This window comes from Oncorhynchus tshawytscha, linkage group LG22 (assembly GCF_018296145.1).
Source record: "Oncorhynchus tshawytscha isolate Ot180627B linkage group LG22, Otsh_v2.0, whole genome shotgun sequence".
NCBI classification, from domain to species: domain Eukaryota; kingdom Metazoa; phylum Chordata; class Actinopteri; order Salmoniformes; family Salmonidae; genus Oncorhynchus; species Oncorhynchus tshawytscha.
In genome coordinates this window covers 1,517,058-1,523,375 of record NC_056450.1, presented here as the reverse complement: position 1 = coordinate 1,523,375, position 6,318 = coordinate 1,517,058, and the positions used below count along the sequence as shown (strand labels likewise).

Sequence of the window (6,318 nt, the reverse complement as noted above, 5' to 3'; positions counted from 1 at the left end):
GCAGCCGAACCTGTTTTCCACTCTCAACATAAAATCATTTCATTACGTTTAGGTATGATGTCATAGCAGCAAAACAAAGTGAATTGGTCCATACAGTTTAGCAGATGTTCTAGCAGGTTCAGTGAAATGCTTCTGTTACTAGTTCCTAATAATGCAGTAAAATGTCAAACAGATGCTCAAATAATAATAAAACACTTTTGTTTATCCCAGTAAGAACAAGAAATCAAGAAATGTCTGAAGGAATCCAATGAAAAACCCAAATACTGTAACAGTCGTCCAAATACAATCTATATGTATATACACCAGATTCATTTACACAAGATATACTAAGAAATGTCTGAAGGAATCCAATGAACAACCCAAATACTGTAACAGTCGTCCAAATACAATCAGGGGCAGAGCGACAGATTTGTACCTTGTCAGCTCGGGGATTTGATTGAGCAACCTTTTGGTTACTGGCCCAATGATCTAACCACTAGCCTACCTGCCGCCCCGAATACAGTTTATAAATAAATATGCAGTGTGTATGAACAGTGTAACTAAAATGCTGTTCATTGAATGGTGTATATAGAAATGATGGATGGTATGTATAGTAGTGGTTATATATGATGAGTGACCAGTGTTCAGTGTCTCTATGTATATAGAGCAGCATTCTCTAAGGTGCAGGGTAGAGTACCGGGTGCTAGCCGGCTAGAGGTGACTGTTTAACGGTCTGATGGCATTGAGATAGAAGCTGTTTTTCAGTCTCTCTGTCCCTGCTTTGATGCACCTGCACTGACCTCACCTTCTGGATGATAGCGGGGTGAACAGGCAGTGGCTCGGGTGGTTGTTGTCCTTGATGATCTTTTTGGCCTTCCTGTGACATCGGGTGGTGTAGGTGTCCTGGAGGGCAGGTAGTTTGCCCCCGGTGATGCGTTGTGCAGAACGCACCACCCTCTGGAGAGCCTTGTGTTTGAGGGCGGTGCAGTTGCCATACTGGTGATACAGCCCGACAGGATTCTCACGGTTGTGCACCTGTAAAAGTTAGTGAGGGTTTATGGTGACAAGCCACATTTTGTCAGCCTCCTGAGGTTGAAGAGGCGATGTTGCGCCCACCAGCATGCTGCCCGCCACAGAGCTATAGTAGGGCCAGCTGCAGGAGCCGCTCACAAGGCAGGAATCTTAATGACACATGCACCCCGGTCCCTGCCAGAGAGGAGCCGTCCATCCCCACTCTGAAGGGGGAAACGTTTTGAAACTAATTTAAAGATAAAGACAAATACTGTTGAACATCACTCTTATCAGATGGTGTTGGGGAATAGCGTAGAGAGCCTGGAGCCAGTTGTATTTTGACTATGTCAGGAGAGTTGAGTTGAATCACTGTTTTGAATGAGAATTCCTATTTGACCCCCCCGTGTGTGTCTGTTGTTCTTCCGTCCCCCATGAAATTGAAGCCTTCCAGCACACACAACACTTTGTCCAGGGGATGCAGCAACAGGCCCAGCATGCCGCTGAAGACAAGCAACACCAGCAGGAGCTCCACAAGCTCATGGCCAGGACTCCTACCGCAACTACTTTAGGAGAAAAACAAATCAGTCGCACTCTATTTGTTATTGCAGTGTGAGCTTTAAAAACACACAAACGTTTTCTCAGCCCACATGTTCTCCCTCATCTAAAGGGTCACATACAGAGTGTTCTACTCTTTCTCCGGGACCGTGACCCGACCCCGGTGCTGTTACTCTTCTACGTCTTGCAACCCCAGCCAATTTCTCTCTCGTTTCATTCTGTGTAAACAGACTCTGGGACAGTTGTAGGATGGTAGATCCCAAATTCATACAACCAGTAGGCCTAGGCTAGATCCAATTATAAGCGCAGCAATGCGCACATGGCAGTAGGCTAGGTTACACGCAAACGTTTGTTCCATAATGCAATTAGTGAGAGAACACCATTATGAGTGGTTTCATGTGACAGACATCAAAAAATCTGTTAGAAATTTAGAAAGTGGGGACATCCAAATATGCAACAACTAGTATGTGTTGCCAATATCACTAGGATTGTGCCTTGTGCTACTGGACAATGAAAGAACATTGATTTTAAAAACCAATAGAACATGAGAGAAAAATACTTCTGGTTTATAAAATAATTGCCTGCATGTTTAGTTGGATTTTAGCTCGGCTACTTTGAAGCAACATAAGACAAGCCTCATAATACCCTTGGTACCATGCCACATTTGGTTGGAGATAAGTAGCTGGATACCTGCTGGCTGAGGATGATTGATTATACAGTCTCCAACGGGCAGCTTCATTAAATAGTACCCGCAATACACCAGTCTCAACATCAACAGTGGAGAGGCGACTCCAGGATGCTGAACTTCTAGTCAGAGTTCCTCTGTCCAGTGTCTGTGTTATTTTGCTCATCTTAATCTTTTATTTTTTTTGGCCAGTCTGAGATATGGCTTTTTCTTGACGTTGAGACAGGTGTTTTGTGGGTACTCTTTAATGAAGCTGCCAGTTGAGGACTTGTGAGGCGTCTCTTTCTCAAACTAGACAGACTAATGTACTTGTCCTCTTGCTCAGTTGTGCACCGGGGCCTCCCAACCCTCTTTCTATTCTGGTTAGGGCCAGTTTGCGCTGTTCTGTGAAGGGAGTAACGATCTTCAGTTTCTTGGCAATTTTTCCCATGGAATAGCCTTCATTTCTCAGAACAAGAATAGACTGAGTTTCAGAAGAAAGGTCTTTGTTTCTGGCTATTTTGAGCCTGTAATTGAACCCACAAATGCTGATTCTCCAGATACTCAACTTGTCTAAAGAAGGCCAGTTTTATTGCTTCTTTAATCAGGACAACAGTTTTCAGCTGTGCTAACAAAATTGCAAAAGAGTTTTCTAATGATAAATGAACCTTTTAAAATTATAAACTTGGATTAGCTAACACAAAGTGCCATTGGAACACAGGAGTGATGGTTGCTGATAATGGGCCTTTGTACGCCTATGTAGATATTCCATAAAAAAATCAGCCTTTTCCAGCTACAATAGTCATTTACAACATTAACAATGTCTACACTGTCTATAAGAGTGTGCAAAGATGTTATCAAGGCAAAGGGTGGCTACTTTGAAGAATATAAAATATATTTTGATTTGTTTAAAACCTCTTTGGGGTACCCCCCCCTCTTCTCAATTTCCGCCTAAAGACATACCCTAATCTAACTGCCTGTAGCTCAGGCCCAGAGGCAAGGATATGCATATTCTTGGTATCATTTGAAAGGAAACACTCTGAATTTTGTGAAAATGTGAATTGAATGTAGGAGAATATAACACAATAGATCTGGTAGAATAAAATACAAGGAAATAAACATACGTTTTCTGTTTTTTATTGTTGCTGCATCATCTTTCAAATGACCAAGAACAGCCAAACATACAGATAGGATGCTGGGAATGATTGTAATGAAGAACATAAGACGGCAACAACAGCTGAGCAAAGTTGTGGACAGATAACTTCAAAAATGAGCGAGCTACATGACATTGAGCATGAAGTCACCCAGGTGTCCCACACAAATGTACCCAAATGTACCCAAGTGGCCGAATTGGTACAGTGATACATTTGGAAGGAAATAACTATATACAAAATACATAAATGCTATTCTAACACACCCCAAAAAATAATATATAAAATGAAAAAAATAATAATAATAATAAACAAACATATAACCAGGGTACCTATCTACACATTTTCTATTCACAATATTGTGAAGACCCTCAGTCCTCTACACAATATTGTGCTGCTGGTGCCATGGCCCATAGCAGTCTCTTTCTGCTGTAAAGCAGAGGCTTACTGAACAGGTGGTGCAGGTGATGGGGCATTTCCTGTGACAAAGGGCACAACGATGTCTGCCTACTGTGCCCTTTCTGCCCTGTGGCACATTCATGCCTGCAGAGAGTGAACACCACTGGTTGGAGCAGAAGGTGCTGCAGTGGACTTGCTGTAGCTAGCAAGCTCCTGGTTGAGCAGGTCCCTGAAGGCTAGCTGTGAGATGGGGGGCTGTCCACAGCTCTTAGCCATTTCCTTCTGGAGGATGAAGGCATTCATCACAGCAATGTCAATGAAATGATAGAAACATGTCTTGTACCATTTCATGGTCTTGTGAAGAACATTGTAGTATCCTATCAGCGCATCTGACAGGTCCACACCTCCCATGCTCTTGCTGTAGTCCTTCACAGCAGCTGGAATGGGGACATTTTTTGTGGTCCATACCCCGGCACCGTCCTTCACACGCCTGATGACGTGATCTCCACTGAAGGACTTGTGGATACTGGAGCACATGACCACCTCTCTGGTACCCATCCACTTCACAAACAGCAGGCTATCTTCACGGATCCATCACATGGTACCCCGCTCAACCCGCTTAGGCATGTCGTTCACCTTGGTCTTTGGAAATCCCACCATGTTGGTACGAATGGTGCCACAACCCCACACCTCCCGCTTCCTGAGCTCTGTAAACAGGGTAGGGCTTGTATAGAAGTTGTCCACAAACAGTTTGTAGCCCTTCCCCAGCAGTTGACAATCCAACGGAATCATAACTCAGTCCATTACCGGTAGCAAAACTGTTTTTCCCCTCATAAATGAAAAAATTGCAAGTGTCCACACAGAATCATGAATCACGCTATATCTACCGTGTATCTTGATTGGACTGATCATGTCAAGCTAGACAAGCAGTCATCATCATGAATCACGCTATATCTACCGTGTATCTTGATTCTTGATAGACAAGCAGTCATCATCATGATCTACCGTGTATCTTGATTGGACTGATCATGTCAAGCTAGACAAGCAGTCATCATGAATGAATCATCTTGATTGGACTGATCATGTCAAGCTAGACAAGCAGTCATCATCATGAATCACGCTATATCTACCGTGTATCTTGATTGGACTGATCATGTCAAGCTAGACAAGCAGTCATCATAATGAATCATGTCGACAATCCACTAACTGGGGTTTCACTGCCAAAATACAATGAAACCATCTAGTGTTCAGTGAATAACAACACAATGTCAAAGACAGGTAGCCAAACCCTTTTAACCTGTGGTGAGTTATTCACAATTTTGTAAGATGGCTAAATAAAGAATAAAATAATTGATTTTTATATTATTATTTGTGCCATGGTCCTATAAGAGCTCTTTGTCACTTCCCACGAGCCGGATTGTGACAAACACTTGATCTTACGTTTAATAAATGTATCGTATAGTGTGTGTGTGACAGGCTTACAATGATGGCAAAAAAAACAACATTTGAGAGTGCGCTGACCCTGGTGCTAGAGGTGGTATGCAGCTGGAGGTTGAATGTTTGAAGGGGTATAAAAAGTTTGGTAACCAATCTACTAGAAAATCCTTCTAAATTCTTGTCATATGAAGAGAAATTATAGATAAAACGTATCGCTGCTCATTGGCCATTGGACATAAACATTGAACAACAAGCTGGAAATTTCAAATTCAACAATGAGTGGTTTGGAAGGAATCAGTGGCTAACTGCAAGCATTGCAAAACAATCACTACCCTGCTATTCAGTAGAGTCGGTGTGTGGTCTGGGTTTAAGGGTGTCTTTTCCAAGCTTAAAATGATAAACATTCTACACCATGGGCCAGAAAAGGTTGAATACATTGGCCATGCTGTCAATCCAGCATGATTTATGCCACGTTCAAAACAACTGGAAACTCGGAACTGGTCAATTTCAGACTTTGGTAAGGTCAAGACAACTGGGAACTCTGGAATAAAAAGAGCTCCAACTGGGAAAATACGTTTTGAACGGTCATCCAACTCCGAATTCCAAGTCGGGAACTCTGGCTTCTTTCTAGAGCTCTGGCCTGAAGCTCAATGATGTCATGATTCGACTTTTTCCGAGTTCCCAGTTGTCCTGAATGAACCATAAATCCAGAGAATGCCAGAATTTGATGACAACATTTTCCCACAAAAAGGATAGCTGCGCCACCTTCCTGTTGTGAGCACAGCACTACAAGGTGAGTCCAAAAATGTCTTGTATGCTGCTGCATAAATGATGTAATATGCCAGGGAGATACAGTTGTAGTCGGAAGTTTACATACACCTTAGCCAAATACATTTAAACTCAGTTTTTATGCTTTTATGTTTTTATGACATTTATGCTCGTAGAAATTCCCTGTATTAGGTCAGTTAGGATCACCACTTTATTTTAAGAATGTGAAATGTCAGAATAATAGTAGAGAGAATGATTTATTTCAGCTTTTTATTTCTTTCATCACATCCCCAGTGGGTCAGAAGTTTACATACACTCAATTCGTTTTTGGTAGCATTGCCTTTAAATTGTTTA

The 6,318-nt window shown here is 42.2% G+C and overlaps 1 pseudogene; it reads left to right on the top strand.

Moving 5' to 3' along the window:
• Window positions 1-576: 576 nt before the first annotated feature.
• LOC112221494 overlaps window positions 577-6,318 on the top strand; it is a 30,940-nt pseudogene continuing 25,198 nt past the window's right edge.